Source organism: Budorcas taxicolor, chromosome 12, assembly GCF_023091745.1.
Source record: "Budorcas taxicolor isolate Tak-1 chromosome 12, Takin1.1, whole genome shotgun sequence".
NCBI lineage: Eukaryota > Metazoa > Chordata > Mammalia > Artiodactyla > Bovidae > Budorcas > Budorcas taxicolor.
Window position 1 is genome coordinate 82135774 of NC_068921.1, and position 14647 is coordinate 82150420.

A 14647-nucleotide genomic window follows, 5' to 3' on the forward strand; every position below is an offset into this window, starting at 1 on the left:
GAATGTGGATTACTGTCTAATACATTGAGATGTTCAAGGTGAGCAAACACTGACTAACACATCTGTCAGGCAGAAGCATGGGTAATTCACATATTCATTATTATGAACAAGTTAATTAAAGTCATAATATTAATAAATCGCATCTACTAAAGCCATTATTTTATTCACTTCTGATTTATATACAGTCTCTCTCTTGAGTAAATGGGAATTTTTATGTGGCAGTAAAAACTTAATAACTAATATATCAATCCACAGTAAACATCATCCAAAGGCAACTATGATAAACATGAAGTCCCTACAGTAACAGGGAAGGGCAACAGTATCAAAAAGAAAAATGTTTATAACTTCAGATGTAGCAGAGCATTATCAGCTCTGATGGGGATCCTTTGATCTCGGGCTCTGAAAGCATTTTACAACAGTTCAGGAGTTATCATCAAGAAATCACACACTCAGGACAAAGCCCTTGACAAATGTATGGGAGCAGCAAAGAAACAGCTGAAAACCTTGGCTCTGAAGCTTCACCTCGGCTCACAGCTGCCCCTCTGTCTCAACAACTCCACAATAAACAAACTGGTCTACCCTGGGTGTGCGACAGCTTGCCTGGCCATGAGTCCACTCGCAGAGTGCCTCAGTGCAGCCATGAAGAGTGATCACCCTATGAATCCGGACATCCCACGTCCTGGTACCAAGACAGCTGGGACCATGGTCCAATGTCGCTCCAGCGGTTGATTCAGAACACGAGAAAACCCCAGAAATGGAGAACTCTGTGTCTAAAAACGCCTAGCCATGTAGCTTATGGCAGAAAGTCTGTCTTGTCATTAATGGAATGACGGTGAAAACCCGGGTTTTAGAGACACGCTGGAATGTTAATACCATTCGTGCCACTTTCGAGCTGTTGAGTCTTAGGCAAACTATGGATCTCTCTGAAACTCAGGTTCTTAATTTGTAAAATAAGATTTATACCAACCATGCATCACTTTGAAGGTTCAAATCATGTTTGGGAAGGCTCTACTTCTAATTCCCAACTACTGAAAGGTCTCAATAAAAATGAGAGACACGACAGTTATTTCTAAAATGCTAAATTGGTGGGGGGGCAGGGTGGAATGGGGGCAGATATTTGGTTCCAGAGACAATTGCCATCTCCTCCAATACCGTTGTCCTGAACATTACAGATTCTAATGAGTTCCAGCTAAAGCCATTTGAACGTTCAGCCAGCGTTATGTGGAGATGTGCCTTGTATGGTCTCCACTCTCCAAGGGGATCGACACACATCTCCTGAAATGCAGGGCTTTCTTTAAAACATACAACCAAGCATCTGCCTCTCAGCACTGGTCCCCCAAAACTCCAGTCTAACCTTTCACTTTCAAAGACGCTAAATCAATAGATGCCAACTAAACTTGTAACTGGACTTACTTGTAATTCAAAAAAAGAAAAAACTACTCGAAAGGGTTGACAGGTGTCAGTAGGTGCTGACTGATTTTTAGGAGCTATATTACAAAATGAGGGTGCCAACTTAAACTGTCTCTGCTGATGACCAACAGCAATTTCCATTCCTTAAAATACAACTGCCTCCCTTTCAGACACTGCTGTGATTGTTCAGGGTTTCTGTACACCTCTCTTTTTCTGCAGGCCTTTTCCTCTATTGAATATGTCATGACTCGCCAATTGGTAACAGTTATGGCTTTTTTACACTGAAACCCACTTTTAGGAACTACCACTGTACCATTAGCACCCCTGAAATCTCCATCCTCAACAGTGATGACTGGTTTGGCAATGTCCACCAATTAGGTACAAAGTCAAAGTGAGAGTTGCTCAGTTGTGTCTGACTCTTTGTGATCCCATGGACTATAGCCTGCCAGGCTCCTCTGTCCATGGGATTCTCCAAGCAAGAATACTGGAGTGGGTTGCCATTTCCTCCTCCAGGGGATCTTCCTGACCCAGGGATCAAACCTGCATTTCTTGCATCTCCTGCATTGGCAGGCAGATTCTTTACCACCGTGCCATCTGAGAAGCCCCTAAAAGTCTGCAAAATAGTGAACAAATATGAAGCTTATTAGCACATATACGGAGAAGGACATGATACCCCGCTCCAGTGTTCTTGCCTGGAGAATCCCAGGGATGGGGGAGCCTGGTGGGCTGCCGTCTATGGGGTCAGCAGCAGCAGCAGCAGGAGATGAGTAAATCCCAGAAAAAAGAACAAAATAATGCCATTTGTAGCAACATGGATGGGCCTAGAGATTAGTGAAGCAAACCATTGCAGAGGTGAAAGATAAATATACGATATCACCTCCGTGTGGAACCTAAAAACTGAGACAAATGAACCTCTTTTCAAAACAGAAATAGACTCACAAACGTAGAAAACAAACTAATGACTGGCAAAGTGGAAGAGGGAGGTGGATAAATTATGAGTTTGGGATTAACAGACCTCATGCGAAGAGTTGACTCATTGGAAAAGACTCTGATGCTGGCAGGGATTGGGGGCAGGAGGAGAAGGGGACGACCGAGGATGAGATGGCTGGATGGCATCACTGACTCGATGGACGTGAGTCTGAGTGAACTCCGGGAGTTGGTGATGGACAGGGAGGCCTGGCGTGCTGCGATTCATGGGGACGCAAAGAGTCGGACATGACTGAGTGACTGAACTGAACTGAACTGAACCATTTTATATATATATATATATATATATATATATAAAATAGATAAACAGCAAGGACCTACTGTATAGCACGAAGAACTATATTCAATACCATGTAATAACCTATAAGGGAGAAGAATCTGGAAAAGAATATGCATATCTATATATATATATGGCTACCCTTGTGGCTCAGCTGGTAAAGAATCTGTCTGCAACGTGGGAGATCCGGATTCGGTCCCTGGTTTGGGAAGATCTCCTGGGTTGGGAAGACCTATTCCAGCATTCTGGCCTGGAGAACTCCATGGACTGTATTGTCCTTGGGGTCGCAAAGACCCGAACACAACTGAGCGACTTTCACTTTCACATGTATGTGTGTGTATGGAACCGAATCATCTGAAACCCTGTAAATCAACTACGTTAGTGGCTCACTCATGTCTGTTTCTTTGTGACCCCATGGAACATAGTCTGCCAGGCCCCTCTGTCCATGGAATTCTCTAGGCAAGAGCACTGGAGTGGGTTGCTATTCCCTTCTCTGGGGGATCTTCCTGACTTGGGGGTGTAACCTGGGTTTCCTGCATTCCAGGCAGTTTCTTTGCCATCTGAGCCACCAGGGAAGCCTCTGTAAATCAACTATATTTCAATTTAAAAAATTTTTTTAATGACTAGGCCATGTCTCACACAATATGCTGAAGAATGACAGAAACAGAATAGCATCTTTTTTGTTTGTTTCTGTCAAAGGGAAAATCTCTGAGAAGGTGCAATGGAAGAGCTTCTCAGAACGTGAGTACTGTTTAGCTTGGTTCTTCTCTCCTATGAGTACAATTTCTCTGAAAAATCTCCTTGGGTCAGATAGAAGCACTAAAACCTGTCTGTATCTGGGGTCAATAAATTAAGGATCTCTAAGAACAAATAATCAAAAAATAACATTTGACAAAAGAGCTGGGTATATATGCCTATAGTCTCTCTCTATGGGACCCTGGGGGCTCAGCTGGTAGAGAATCTGCCTGCAATGCAAGAAATACGGATTTGCCCCCAAGTTTAGGAAGATTCCCTGGACAAGGGAATGGCTACCCACTCCAGTGTTCTTGCCTGGAGAATCCCATGGACAGAGGAGCCTGGTGGGCTACAGTCCATGGGGTGGCAAAGAGTTGGACACAGCTGAGCGACTAACACTTTCACTTTTACACTTTGGGACCATGAAAAACAGCTGATTCAGTCTTTGAAATGATGGTGATCTCAGGTGACCTCAGCCTGCAATGGTTTGGAGCTTGGCTTGGGTTCCCAGTCAGAGACTGGGCTTGGTCCTAGCACCCCAGATGCTGGCCACTAGACCAGTGGTCAGTGACAAGGGCCCTGGCCCTTCGGCTTTGCAGGAAAGAATTCTCACAAAGACAGAAAGTAGTGAAATAAGTATGAAGGTGAAGGTGAAGTCGCTCAGTCGTGTCCGACTCTTTGCAACCCCGTGGACTGTAACCTACTAGGCTTCTCCGTCCAAGGGATTCTCCAGGCAAGAATACTGGAGTGGATTGCCATTTCCTTCTCCAGGGGATCTTCCCGACACAGGGATCGAACCCAGGTCTCCCGCATTAGAGGCAGACGCTTTAACCTCTATAGTATTTATTAAAAGGGAAAAGAGTACAGTACGTGTGGACAGACACATGGATAGACTCAGGGTGAGAGAGTTGCACCCTCATGGCAGTTCGAATTACTTTTATGGGGCATTTCTTCCAGGTTCCTTTTGGCCATTTTGAGTTACCTGGTTCACAGTCCATATTCGGTGTATCTCAGTATCTTCCCACGTGTGCATATGCATTTCTTAGCCAAGATGAATTTTAGTCAAAAAGGCATCTGGGTAGGGAAGATCCCTTGACGTGACTCCCCTTTGGCATCCAAGGAGTCTTTTCCACCTATGTGTGGTCAAGGAGGTCTCCTGACCTCGGGAATAAGAAATATTTGGTCTGGGAAGAGACTAGTCTCCTTCCTTAATTGTTCTGTTATTCTAGTCTTGGAGTTTCTGCCCACAGGGAATGAACCTTCAATCACTTTACCCTGGGGGGTGCCCATCTGCCTCCTGCCTCAATGGTATTCATGACTTATATTCAAGAAATTATTCAGGGAAGTTTTCTGGAAGTTATTTGTGCAATGAAATGCATATGTGCTGAAATACTATGAAATTTAGACACATCTTTATCCATTCAGGGGATATTTAGGTTCCTTTCATGTCCTACTTGACTTCCCTGGTGGCTCAGATGGTAAAGTGTCTGCCTACGATGCGGGAGACCTGGGTTCAATCCCTGGGTTAGGAAGATCCCCTGGAGAAGGAAATGGCAACCCGCTCCAGTACTCTTGCCTGGAAAATCCCATGGATGGAGAATCCTGGTGGGCTACAGTCCATGGGGTGGCAAAGAGTTGAATACAACTGAGTGACTTTACTTCGTTACATGTCCTACTGTAAATAACGCTGCAATGAATTGGGATACATGAGAACTTTTGAATTATGGTTTTCTCACGGCATGTGTCCAGTCATGGGACTGTTGGGTCATGTGATAGTTCTATTTTTCGTTTTTGAACCCATTTGCAGGGCAGGAATAGAGACACAGATGTAGAGAACTGACTTGTGGACCCGGAGGCTGGGCAGAAGAGGTTGGGGTGGATTGAGAGTGTAGCACTGACATCTATACACCACCATGTATAAAACAGATGGCTAGAAGGAAGCTTCTGCACAACACAGGGAGCTCAGCTCTGTGCTCTGTGATGATCCAGAGGGGTGGGATGGGAGATGGGGCTGGAGGAAGTCCAGAGGGAGGGAATATATGTATATATATATATATATTAATAGCTAAGTCACTTCATCATAGAGCAAAACTAGCACAGTATCGTAAAGCAATTATACTCCAATTTAAAAATTTAAAAAATTTAGAAAAGCAATGAACATAACCAAGCTGATACAAAAAAAAAAGGAAATTTAAACACAATCCTTTGATTTGATCTTGCTAGAAAGTTTTCACATTTCCCCAGTATTTAGGACTTGGTTTTTTTCCGAGGGTTGTTGTCCAGTCTCTGAGTCATGTCTGATTCTTTGTGACCCCATGGACTACACAGCACACCAGGCTCCCCCGTCCTTAACTATCTCCCAGAATTTGCTCAAATTCGTGGCAATTGAGTCGGTGATGCTATCTAACCATCTCATCCTCTGTCACCCCCTTTTCCTTTTGCCTTCAATCTTTCCCAGCATCAGAGTGTCTTCCAATGAGTCAGCTGATTGCATCAGGTGGCCAAAACACTGGAGCTTTAGCTTCAGCATCAGTCCTTCCAATAAGTGTTCAGAGTTGACTGTTTTTTGTTTTTGTTTTTTTGAGTGTGGTGGATATAATTACATGTGTCTAATACTGCTGTTTCAATCCACACATATGCAATTGCTGTGATGTCTTAGACTTAATGTCTCATATAAGTCTACTCGAGGTTACCTCAATTGGAAAGAAAAAAACCAGCCATCATATCCCACCAGAATGGTGCATCTATTATGTTGGGTCTCAGCCAGCTCCTCCCCTGCTGCCACATGAAATGATCCTGACAAATTCAAGACATGGATCTGAAAACAGGTCAAATTCAAATTACTTTTGCCCAGGCTCTTTGGTGTTTTAATCATTTCATCTCAAGAGCAAAGCATAATTTTAAGTGCCAATAATGAGTAAAATTCTCTTTGTTTTTCTCTCTTTACACCCTACTTGTAATTATTGGTTTTACACATCTGTCCAACAAAAACTTGAAGGCTAATGGCAAAAACCTTTATAAACACCAAGAGGTTTAGCATGTAGAACATGAATTTGAAAATGTTTACCTATGCAAATATTTGGGCACTAGAATTTTATTCTTGGCTTATGAACTATGTTATTTTTCCTAAGTGTGTTGCTACAGAAAACTGATATCCTGGGGGGATTGTTTACTTGGAAGAGGCTTAGGGGGTAAATCACACCATTTCAGGATGGTGATCAAATATTACTTTTACATTAAAAGAAGCTGAAGGATTTTACTTTAAACTTCTACCTGTTTTGTTTTTTTTCATTTTAAAGATGGACCATTGTTATAACATGGAGTGCAATTCTCAATTTCACTGACACCAGTGAAAGCAAAATGGAATGAAACTGCATATTCACTTGGGTCATTAAAAAAGTAAACTATGTCATTTCAGTATTTACTCAATGAATGAATTGAATGATATCCACACACTCGTTTTTGAAGGAGTCATTTGAATTTTCACTTTAGTGAAACAGAGTCAAAACCTCAAGCTCTGCTGGCCACAGGCAGATCCCAAAGTTGCCAGGAAAATGCAAGTTATAATAAACGTGCAGTAATGTGGGTCTCCCAGGGTCTGTCCTGAGATTCTCAACTCTGCATTTCTCTGTCTTGACTGAAATACCTGAGGTTCTTATGTTTTATTCTCAGACATCAATTTCATGCTCCCTGTGAATGTTTAAAAAAAAAAAAAGCTTTCTGGTTGCATATGTAGTGTTTACTCACTCATATATGAAAATAAATGCTTGAGATTCCATCTGTGAGTTCCCTTTTGGTTTCTGCTCAGTGGGGAACCTGCTCAACCAGTTTTACCAAATTCTTAGAAGAAGGTTTTGTGACACAAAGAAAGTATTGTTCAACCGGACAAGATAGGTAATTATGAGATAATGGATCAGTTTCTCTTTCACTGTGAAATCACATAAAATAGAAATAAAATAGGTGATTATGGATTACAGAAGTTCTCTTACCAGGGAACTTATAAGAAAAACAAAGGAAGTGCACTTACCAAAAAGGGCATTCAAAAAAGTCTCGGTTTGTAACTCAAGCTAATGAAAACAAGGAAATAGAGAGCTAAGGCTGACTTCCATCACCAGCTCACACCGGGGTGTCTTCTGAACCTCTTCCCTCAGATGTTCCTCCCAGCCCATGGAAGGGAGAGAAGCTTAAACTGGGAATTCCCTTATTAGCCTCTGTCATGACCTTAATGTACTGTGAGTGACTCTTTGGTTACTACATTTAATTTCCTCTCTGTAACTACGCAGATATGACCCTCCTAGAATAAGCTACCACAACTGAGATTCAATTATCACCAAAGGCAGAGATCTGCTCTCACTGGAGTCTCAAGCACGGTGGTTTTCCTTCACTACCAAATGCCACTGACCACCCTAAAGGGCATTTCTGGAAGGCTCTATCTTCATAAAGTTTGTTTCTAATATTAAGCTGTTTATGATGTTAATAAAATTTTATATTCGAGTGCTTTTTAACTACAATGTTTATTGTTTCAAAAATAAGACCCAGAAAGCTAACTTCTATAAAACTGTGTGCTTTATGAGAACAGACCTATGACCTTTGTTGAGCAGGAAGGGCAGGATCCCACTGGACACAAGGAGGAGGGGTTCTTCTTGCCCCATCCTTGCCTCTACCAGGCTTCCTCTGGGGCTTACCAGACTGGGGCATCTTCAAAGCGTGTTTACCTTGAAGGCATTTGTGAGTCCTTTGGAGAAACCTCCCCCGCGGTGAAGTTCTCACCTTATAGTCCCCTCACTGAGGTCAACATTTCTCCCCTGGCTGTTACTGAGGATGCCCCATTGCAATGGCGAAACCCTTTGAAGCTCTTTCCGTTGGCAGTCAGTGCTCCCGCACGAGGTTGCTACAACAGTGACCCTCATTCAGGTCTCCTTCTTGAGGCTGACCTCTGCTCTTCCAGCTCCAGATAAAGCTGTAGCCCTTCACCGAAACCTGCTACATAATTTACAGGGCCCAGTGCAAAATGGAAATGCAGAACCTCTTGCTCAAAGCTTGTGAAGAATTTCAAGATGGCGGCAGTAGAGCGTCAAACCAAACGTCGCCCCACGTGAGTGTGCGGCTCAGCTCTCCACTTTCCTCCAAACCAGCAGCCACAACCACCCGCTGCCCTTATCTGACAGGGCTTCTCACCATCCCCAGTGTTTTCCTCTGAGTCCCGCTCAGTAAGCGGAAACCCAGCCAATGAAGGAGGCAAACACAAACGTCTTGATTCCATCGACCTCACTCTTTGCTATCCGCTTCATTCTTTGCTACCTGAACCAGAAGTTGCCAAAAGTCACCTGAGTCTGTGCTCTGGTGAATATCCAGCAAATCTTCCACTAACTGCATTGGATTTTTTTTTCTCTAGGAATCTGTTGCCTCCACAACCCTCAATCCATGTGGCTCAGGCTCACTGTGGAGCTCACATAACTTACAGAATGTTTTCATATAACTTTAATAATATACATGACTTTCCTTAAATATAATTTTCAATATTTTTTTAAAAATTCTTGCTCTGTCTTTAATAACTGTCATTTGGGGAACAAGTAAAATATAAATGGAGAGAAAATTATTAGCAAAAACAGCACAAAGAATATTTAAAAGCTTGACCTTTCATTTCCTCCCACCAGTGAAACTCGTATGTTAAGGTGAAACTATAATATACCTTCTTCCACATTTTCTGTCCATCAAAGATACTGATGATTATATATCGTCTTTTCCTCATAAACATGAACATTTCCCTGAATGACAGCCAAGTCAAACCTTACAAATATCATTTAAAAGCCAGAGGAAGGCTGTCTCTAAAAGAAAGGCAACTTAGATGGCCTTCTGTTCTAGAAATTCTACTGCCCTAGCTACTCACAACTACAGTTTTACATTTGATTTTTGTTATTTAAAAGACAAAGCTAGAGGTGACCACAGTGGTGGGAATAATATTTTAAATGCCCTGCAGCTGCATTCGTGGACTACACGTTCTTTGAAGTATAGAATTAATAGTTAAACTATATACCTCAAAGAGGGCCCCTACAGGTGACCAGAGCATGCTAACTCTGCAATTTTAAAATGTGAACATTTCCAGAGCTATGCACATGTGGGTGCTGATAACATTTCCATCTGGGGCCTATTCCTCCTGCCAGCTACTCATAGTCTTCTTTGAAGTCCAAAGAATCCTTGAGGGAAGATGGCGAGACATTTTTTCCAGGACGAGGGGCCAGGGACACTCTTGGAAAATTGCTCTAGAAACAAACAAAAACTTTGTGAATCACAACTGTATGGTGACTTAAGTGCAGCGTTTTCCCCATGAAAACACTCAAAGTCCCTAGATATGTCTACAGGTTCTCCCAACACAAGTAAATTAAATTCCATGACTCGGATAATGGTTTCAAAGGGATTTCTTGAAAGCATGGTGGGCGGGGGGGATGTTATAGGTTGAAAATAGTTTGGGTGGAGACATGAAAAAAGGGGATACGTTTAATGACAATGATAAGATTAATTATCAAGTGAAATCCCATGATCTCTACCCACCAGGCCAGCCCACACAGACACAAAGTACTGAGAGACCAGCTCCAAAATACACAAGTCTGAGCTGGTTACTCTCCTGTTCAAACCTCTCCACGAGATTTCCACCAACATCAGAAGAGGCCCAGTCTTCATCCTGGTGTCCAACATCTATGCAACCTCATTTCCTGATATTTCTTGGCCCCTTCCACACATGTACACCCCTCTACCCCCTGCAACACACACAACTCTTACATTGAAATCAAGCTGAATAGTTTGCAGAGAGAGTTTGCAGATGCTGTTTCTACTAACTTAGGGGCCAGAAAGGCTTTTCTTCTCTGTCAAGGGACAAACAGTGAATAATTTTAGCTTTTGAACTATTTACCATTTCTGTCATAACTACCCTGCCATTGAACACAAATGAATGGACATGGCTGCGTCCCAATAAAACTCTGTGGCTACTGAGTTTAAATATCATATAGGTTTATATATGTCATGAAATATTATTTTTCTTCTTTGGTTGTTCCATTTATAGACAGAAAAAAAAATTTTTTTTTTTTTTTTTTTTTTAGCTCCCAGGCCACAGGAATACAGGTAATGGGGCCAGATTTGGCTCATGGGCCATAGTTCCCAAAACCCTGCTGTAACTGTATGGCCTTTCCTTACTTCAGGGCCAACTTACTCTTAAGGACAGTTCTGGAACCTTCCACACCTAAGCATGATGCTGCGATGGTCATGTTAGAACATCTCTCTGTTTCAGTGTTTTAAGTGATTTTTGCTCCCTTTCCTCTGAGTCAGGCTCTGAGCTCTTTGTGTGGCATGCGTGCTCAGTTATGTCCAACTCTTCACGACCCCATGGACTTGTAGCCCGCCAGGCTCCTCTGTCTATGGAATTCTCCAGCAAGAATCCTGGAGTGGGTTGCCATTTCCTTCTCCAGGGGATCTTCCCAACCAGAGGCTCAAACTCACGTCTCCTGCATTGGCAGGCATATTCTTTACCACTGCACCACCAGGGAAGACCTCTGAGCTCTTTACAAGCAAAGAAAGTCTTAAGCAATTCTATATACCCTCAGCAAGGTCCAAACGAATCATTGCACAAAGCCAAGGGTCTCTTTTAAATTCCTCTTTCTGGTCCACATTATATTTCTGCTGAGTCATTCCTCTGTGAATAAAAGGTGTTAGGTACAGCGGGACTGGGAGACAGTCTGACTGGGAAGTTGGATCCTGTCAGTGTGGAATTGTTTGTGGATGAATGATAATAGACCTGGATCAGGGTGTGGCCGACAGTCATCCCTCCCACAAACACTCTGTGACTGCTAGGCATTAGGGTTCCAGCTGCAACAGGACAAAGACACTCCTTACCCTGAGGAATAAGAAGACTGGTCAACAAGAAAGACTCCAAAAGCTAGTCTGCTGAGAAAGTAAGAGGGTGCAGGAGTGCTGAGCCTCGGAAGCCGGTCCTGGAGGAAGGGAGAGGTTCAGGAAGGATCACTGAGGAAGTGATAGGCACACCAAGACCTGCGGGAGAAGTCCCAGTTGGCCAGGTGAAGAGAGAGGTAAGGATGACTGAGTAGAATAATACCATCGTCTGGAGTAATGCGTTAGAAACGGATGTCCTAACCGCTTTCACAGTACAACAAGTAAAATTGCATTTTATTAAGAATATGGTTTGGCTCAGTCTATTCTGACAATAAAACACAAAGTAACTAGCTTTCAGCAATGAGCATCATCAAAGTGAAAATCACACGCACACACAGATTTCAATGGAAAGATAGTGTAGAAAATTCTGTTTGGTAACTTCGACTCTAATTTATAGCCTAGATACAAAACAGGAACCAGAAACACAGGGACAAAAATAAAAGCTGACTGATTCTGGAAGGAAACAGCAGCTAACGGGTCACCTCCCTGGCCTGGAGAGGGTTTCAGGGCCCTGGGAGCAGCAGCGACAGATGTGCCTCCCTGGGCAAAGACCTTCCTGAAATTGACTTGATTTTGATGAACTCCCAAAGCTGGAGAGCAAGAACAGATCAAAGGTCCCAGCACATCAACGCCTCCCTTTCTGCACTTAGAGTCTCAGTGCAGCTCATGCAGGAATCCAAAAGGCCGTATCACCAGCAGAAAAACAATTCTGTAACATTATTTTTGGAGATCTTGGCGGAAAATATTTTCCGTGCTCAAATGGGTCAGGTCCAATAGCGATGGCGACGACACCAACACAACCCACAGCCAAAATGTATCTCAACCCATTAGCGAGAGGGTGCATGATCACAAGGTTAGCAGGGAGCGTGCACCCCCTTCCAAGATCCACCTCCTGCTCCTCGTAAAAGAACACGGCCCCTTCCACTAACACACTGCGCAGGGTCAGAGGGGGAAGGTTCTTTGTGCTGCAGAAAGACAGAAGGAGAGAGAGACAAGCAAGAGTGTGTGAGCTCTCACCAGGCATTAAGGAAAGATTGCACGGTGCTTCAGCAGAAATCTTTGCTTCCCAGGTGGCTCAAGTGGTAAAGAATCCGCTGGCCTATGCAGGAGTTGTAGGGGTCACAGGAGATGGGGGTTCGACCCCTGCGTCAGGAAGATCCCTTGGAGGAGGAGATGGCAAACCGCTCCAGTATCCTTGCCTGACAAGGTAAGATGACTTTTTTAGGGGGTAGGGGATGGAGTGTTCTCATTTCTCCAGCTCTGTTCATAGTTTTGACTGAGTTGGTGGGGAGCTACTGTGTCTGGAAGCCTGCAAATATATGCCATAAATGTGTCATTTCTACTTAGACTCTATAGGAATGCTGTTATCTCTTGGGAGAATAATATTACTATCATTACAGTGTGTGTAAGCCAGCTGTGGTTTCTTAAATTAAAAATATATATTCACCAGAGTTTAAAGGAACATCCCCTCAGTGGCAGCAATTGCGTCCACCCTGCAGACAATTATTTAGGCAACATTTAACCAGGTCTGACCACTCTTAAACTATTTGGCTAGTACCTAACATGACGAATTTCAAGGTTCCATATTGTTATCAGTAGGAAAAAAAGTGAACACACTATTCTGGTTTTACCTTACCAATAGTTATCATTTGATGAAGTGAAAATGACTAATGGGTGAAAAAGAATCAAATTATTCTTCTAGGCTTATTAAGGAATAATAAGCCTAGATCATGCATGTGATCATTTACGTGGGATTTTAATTTCCTCTGTGACTCCTTTCATTTTGGATTCGGGAAATGAGGAGTAATAGCAGATTTCAGACTGCTTCCTTATTCAAACACAGTGGAATATTCCTGATAAAATTCTTCAAATCCACTGAAAATTAGCACATTATCTTGAAAATTTATTTTTAAATAGCAACCTCATAGTCTTCTCTGCTTTTGTTGTTTTTTTTTTTTTTATGAATTGTATTTTACTGTGTAACTGAGGTACACATTTCATAAATACGCACTTAAAAAAAAAGACCCAGAACACATCACATTCTTTTTCAATCAAAAGAGTGACAAGTGAGGGCAGAAAGAATGAGAAACAACCCCAGAAGGAGAAGGGAATTCTCCTTGTGCATCCTAGTTGTTGTCAGTTGCAGGAAATTCCCCAAGGAATGCTCATGAATGTTGAAACCAGTGTGGCTCTAAATGACTCAGGGGTGTACCAATCCTCCAAGAATTCCATTACATAGACTCTTCCTCAGGTGTACCAAGCATCATTTTCTTCTTTAATGCCTGAATTTAAAATCAGCAAAATTTTAAATTCACCTAGTAAAGTTCCTTCCTGGTCTGGCCCAAAACAAATTTTTCAGCACAACTAAGATGTTCACTTTACTGAATTCTTTCCACATCAAGCAAGGAACGGGTGCTATTTCTAATAAATTTCATGCAATAAACATGGTATATGTGGCAAATGCTAAAAAACCATTAGGTTTACAAGGCAGAAACTGCATTGGGTGTTTCTGTTTGTAACTCTAGCATAAAATATTCTGTTCCTGGATCCTTCCTGTATTGAATTCAACACATAGCCTGAAAAATAAATGTCAGTGACTCCTTCTGTGCCTGTGTGTTTTTCTTTACATTTAATATCTTCTTATCCACTTTAGAACACAGAGTAATTTCCAGAGCCAAAGACAAGTCCTTGAACTTTAAAGAATTTTTTTTTTCCTTGCTAATCTGCTCCCCTCATAACCCTCAAAGTCCAAAGGCAGCTAAATTAGATATCCTCTTTTCTGACCATGACAACTCCTAAATTTTAACTTTCATAAGTCAGAAACTCTAAAAAGATTTTGAGAGGAACCTTCGGAAGGCTGGTACTGGGTGTGTCCAGCAGCTGTTCCCTAAAGTCTAAAGGACAGGGCTAAAGTGTGCTGTAAGGTTGCTAGGCAGAGCAGTAAATAAGGATTATAAAATCCTTGGTAAAGGCTTTTAATGTGACACAGAAGTGCTCTATAATGAAAGGATCCTCCAGCCGGGCACAAGGAGACCCTGTGGGGTAGAGGCGTTGGCCTTCAGATGAGTAATAACCACGAGCTGCAGAAACCTCAGGGCTTCTCTGCGATAGAGGTGCCATGCCATCTTGAGCTCCGTGCATTCCCTCCAAATATGGGAACGTTCTTCCTTCCCTCTCCTAGAGCTTGACTGCTGATGGAGAGCAGTGGTGCAGATGCTTGCTTTCTGACACCATCCGAGTGAATCGGGGTAGAAGAATTACAGGATGTCAGAAAGGAGGTTGTCTCTTTCTTTG